This window comes from Heloderma suspectum, chromosome 1 (genome assembly GCF_057233095.1).
Source record: "Heloderma suspectum isolate Gila_16-S chromosome 1, 16-S_ref, whole genome shotgun sequence".
NCBI lineage: Eukaryota > Metazoa > Chordata > Lepidosauria > Squamata > Helodermatidae > Heloderma > Heloderma suspectum.
Genome location: NC_139458.1, coordinates 142,183,295 through 142,188,577, shown reverse-complemented (window position 1 = coordinate 142,188,577; position 5,283 = coordinate 142,183,295). Strand labels below are relative to the sequence as shown.

General features: G+C 46.3%; 1 pseudogene; it reads left to right on the top strand.

Annotated features, from left to right (window-relative positions):
* Nucleotides 1-251: 251 nt before the first annotated feature.
* LOC146358190 (uncharacterized) lies at nt 252-4,566 on the top strand (annotated as a pseudogene).
* The last annotated feature ends 717 nt before the right edge of the window (nt 4,567-5,283 follow it).

Genomic DNA, 5,283 nt, shown 5'->3' with positions numbered 1-5,283 from the left:
TATGCTGAGGCTGCCCTGTCGGGAGCGGCTCAGGACTTCATGTCCGCCATGACAATGACGGGTCTGTCCCAAAAGGTATCTGGCCCCACCCATGCTGCTGGGCACACTCTGGACTTCGTTTTCTCTGCTGGATGGGGTGATAGTGATCTGAGAGTGGAGGAACTCTCTATAGTTCTGTTGTCATGGTCAGATCACTACCTGGTGGGGTTAGACTTGCTGGCACTTGGAGACTCTGCAGGGGTGGGGGTAAGATGGTCTGCCCCAGGGCGCTGATGGATCCAAATGGTTTCCTGAGGGCTCTTGGGGATTTTCCTGTTGCCTAGGCAGGCAATTCTGTCGAAGCCCTGGCCGATCTCTGGAATGGAGAAATGACCAGGGCCGTGGACACAATCGCTCCTGAGCGTCCTCTCTCACGAAGTTGAGCCACACCAGCACCCTGGTTTTCTAGGGAGCTGGTGGTGACGAAACTAATGAGAAGACAACTAGAGCAATGTTGGCAGAAAACTCAGAGTGAATCCGATCGAATACGGGCTAGAGCCTATTTGAAGGCCTACTTTGTCTCAATATAGGCAGCAAAAAAAAAAATTTCTGCCACTATTGCATTGGCAAAGAGCCGTCCAGTGGAGCTGTTTCGAGTGGTCAGGGGTCTTTTATTCACTAGCCCACAAGAGGAAAACTTAAACCTCTCAACAGCCCGCTGTGAACAATTTGCTCAGCACTTTGCCGACAAAATCGCTCGGTTGGATGCTATAGTTGATACAGACCCAATGGATGTAACTTGGGCCCCTGCTTGTCTAGTGTTATTGGATACTTTTCCATTTGTACAGCCTGAGGATGTGGACAGGATCCTGGGAGAGGTGAGAGCCACCACGTGTGTTCTAGATCCTTCCCCTTCCTTGCTCATAAAAGCAGCTGGAGGTGGACTGGCTGAGTGGGTAAGTGGAGTGGTTAATGCCTCCCTTAGACAAGGCAGAGTTCCAGCCTGCCTGAAGGAGGTAGTAGTGGGACCTCTGTTAAAAAAGCCCTCCCTGAACCCCACCATATTGGATAATTATCGGCCAGTCTCCAATATTCCATTTCTGGGCAAGATATTCGAGTGTGTGGTAGCCTCCCAACTCCAGGGATTCCTGGATGAGTCAGATTATCTAGACCCATTTCAATCTGGCTTCAGACCCAGTTATGGGACAGAAACAGCTTTGGTCGCCTTGGTGGATGACCTATGCTGGGAACTAGACAAGACGAGTGTGTCCCTGTTGGTTCTGCTGGATCTCTCAGCAGCTTTCAATACCATCGACCATGGTATCCTTCTGGGCTGCTTCACTGGGATAAGACTTGGAGGTACTGTTTTACAGTGGTTCCATTCCTTCTAAGAGCGGTGGACCCAGAAGGTGGTGCTGGGGGACTTCTGTTTGATCCCTTGGCCATTGGCCTGTGGGGTTCCTCAGAGTTCTATTTTGTCCCCCATGCTGTTTAACATATACATGAAACCACTGGGAGAGGTTGTTCGGAGTTTTGGGGTTTGGTGTCGCCAGTATGCTGATGACACCTAACTCTACTTTTCCTTTCCATCTAATTCCAAGGAAGCTGTTGGGGTGCGGAACCGGTGTCTGTTGGCAGTAATGGACTGGATGACGGCAAACAAATTGAAGCTTAATCCAGACAAGACAGAGGTGCTCCTGGTCAGTCGAAAGGTAGATCAGGGAATAGGGATTCAGCGTGTGCTGGATGGGGTTACACTCCTCCTCAAGACACAGGTTCGCAGCTTGGGTGTACTTCTGGATTCAGCCCTGAGCCTGGTTTCAGTGGTGGCCAGGAGTGCATTTGCACAGTTAAAGCTAGTGTGCCAGCTGCGCCCATTCCTTGAGATGTCTGATCTGGCCACGGTGACACATGCCTTAGTTACATCCCATTTGGTTTACTGTAACGCACTCTACGTGGGGCTGCCTCAGAAGAGTGTTTGGAAACTTCAGCTGGTTCAAAGAGCTGCTGCAGACTGTTGACTGGGGCTGGCTACAGGGAGCATACAACTCCCCTGCTAAAACAGCTTCACTGGCTCCCAGTCTGTTTCTGGGCACAATTCAAAGAGGTGGTCATGACCTATAATGCCCTATACGGCTCGGGTCCAGGTTATCTGAAAGACCGTATTCCCCCCTATGAGCCTGCTCATGCCCTGAGATCTTCACGGGAGGCCCTCCTCACAGTTCTGCCACCATCACAGGCTCGCCTGGTGGGAACGTGGGAGAAGGCCTTCTTGGTGGCTGCCCCAAGGCTCTGGAACTCCCTTCCCAGGGAGGCGAGAGTGGAACCCTCCTTGGTATGTTTCTGCAGGCGGGCAAAAACGTTTTTGTTCTGGCAGGCCTTTGGGGATAGATAGTCTGGACTTGTGGGAATATGATGGATTGATACTATTGTCTATGTTGTTGTCTTTTAAAATTCTGATATTTTAAATTGTAATGTGTAGTGGCAAGAGTGTTGGACTGGGAGCTGGGAGATCCGGGTTCTAGTCCCCACTCAGCCATGGAAGCTCACTGGGTGACTTTGGGCCAGTCACACACTCTCAGCCCAACCTACCTCACAGGGTTGTTGTTGTGAGGATAAAATGGAGAGGAGGAGGATAATGTAAGCCGCCTTGGGTTCCTTGCAAGAGGAATAAAGGCGGGATATAAATGCAATAATAAAATAAATAAATAATAAATTTTAAACTTTTGTATATTTTTATTTATATGCTTTAACTATACAAGTTTTTAATGTTGTAAAGCCACCTTGAGTCCCAGTATTGGGGAAAAGGCAGGATATAAACAAGCAAACAAGCAAACAAACAAACAAATATGATTTGCCACCGAACACAGCGTCAGCCTTCTTTGCAGCCTTCATTGGTTTTTCAGACTATGTTCTGAGGTTCCTCAGAGATATGAAAAGTAATGGAGGACAACGGTCCTTGAAACACAGCTTACGTTCCACTGGGAATTTTACTCTGCAATACACAGTTACAAAGGAGGGAGTGTGTGGGGTATGTGCAAGGCCTATGGTCCAGAACTCTCCTTTTATAATCTTGTAGTTATTATGATTTAATAGATTTATATACCACTGAACATATCTAAAAATATCTCGTCGAGGTTCACAAAATACATTATAATATACATTACAATACAATTGAATACATAAAATTGCTAAAATACGTATATACAACTAATAAAAGCATTAAAATCAATTAGAACCAACACAGCACTATAATTGTATTTACAGTGGATATGACAGTAATATCTAGTTAACATGTTCCCCCACAGTTCATGGGGAACCTAGTGTCATCCCACAAGCTATTATCTACTATAGGGGTGGGTTCATGTCAGTCTTGCATGGTCTACTTGTTGTTACCATTATTCATTTTTATCCCATGATCCACTAGTGTGCTTTTCATTTAAGAACATAAGAATGTAAGAAGAGCCCAGCTGGATCAGACCAAAGGGCCATCTAGTCCAGCATTCTGTTCACACAGTGGCCAACCAGCTGCCCATGGGAAACCCACATGCAGGATATAAGCACAGTTTAACACCCACTTGCTTGTGTTCCCCAGCAACTGGTATTGAGAGGCATACTGCTTCAAATACTAGAGGTAAGATAGAGCCATCCATCATGACTAGTAGCCACTGATAGCCATATGCTCCATGAATTTGTTTAACCCCCTTTCAAGGCCATCGAAGTTGGTGGCCATCATACATCTTGTGGTTTACAAAGCAAGAGTGCATACTTGGGATTTCCCAATATAACTAATCTGTGCCAAGGGATCTTGAGTATGTACTCTTTCTCTAAAACATGAGCGCTAGTTGGATCAGACCAAAGTGAAACTATCCAACTTACTCTGCAAGAATCCCAGCAACCAGCAGGCCCCTTGGTGGTCCACCAGAAGTTGCTGAGTGGACCACTATGTGCCTTGTGCCTATCCCTGTCTGACCACAGCTCCTGCAGAATAGGATGTGGATTGTGGCTGGCCTTCCTAGCCTCATTTTACCCTCCCTGCACCTGCCCAGCACATGCATACCTTTTCTCTGTCCCAAGCATTTCCTCTCAATTTGCAAATTTTTGGACTTTCAGAAGAGGCTTCCCACTATGCCCAAAAGTGGAATGTACTGTGATGTCACTGAGGGAAGGGAGAGTGTGGGATGGAGGAATAATTTAGTTTTGGCATTTGAGAAGACAATAACAGGGTATGATATCACTTAGGTCAAGGAAGTTCATCACTCAGAAAGGATGCAAGAGCCACTGCTGCACCAGAGGTCAGGGTTCAAAACACTGGAGGGGTATAATTGCACAGTGTGGGGAGGCCTGCAAAATGAAATCTGAACTGCAGTCAGATCCTAATGCACTAATGTTTGATTATTGTATATTTCGTATAGGTTGAGCATTGTATGTAAGCAACTGTGTTTTTTATCTGCTGTGTGTGTGTGAGAGAGAAAGGTTTTTATTTTAGTCTTATTCTGATTCTTTGTACCTCTCTGTCACATTAGCTTGTTTGCACAGTTTACTGTGACTGAGTTTCTTGTCTTCTTCTTTGCTAGATGGAAGTGAAGCCTCTGACCTTCCGTGCATTGTCTCAATGTAGCAAACACATCTCTCCTACTGTTGGGGGTATCCAAAGACCTAGAACTTAATGAGCAGTCACTGCCACATGGTAGCCTAAGGGAGGGCCAGTGGTAGCTCAAAGAGAAACACTTGCTGCTTAAAGTGGAGACAGCCGGTGGAGGCTGGTGGCTCTGATTTTGGCGGGGTTGTAAATCCATTCTGGGTTTCAGTCAGAAACAGCCAGAACTTTAAAGGAGCTAGAACCTATTTTGGGGATAGGGCTCAGCACCTTGGATAGCTCCTTTAGTTTCTGGCATGTTCTGACTGAATCCCAGAATGGATTTACAGCCTCCACCGGAGACTGCATTTCTTTTGATGGTCATCAAATGGAGCTGACTCGTGCTCCTGCTAGTCTGGGATTCCAAACTGGCCAGCAAAGTCTCTGCGTACCAAAGGTGCCAGTAAGTTCCTTTGTTTCAAGAACTGCCTGTTTGTCCTGTGTTGGCTATTTTACTAGTGATCTATTCAAAATACAGGTGGTGATCCACCCACTTCAAAGTTCCATTAAATTCAGTGGAAGAGTAATACATTCAAAGCTTTTCTACCCAACGTTGTTCATCAGCTGTTAATCCCCTGTATCTAGTTTTGTTTTTGTCGCAGAACTGAGATCTGAGCACTACATCAGGAGCATTTCCTGCTTTTCTGCTACATAACCTCTAGGTG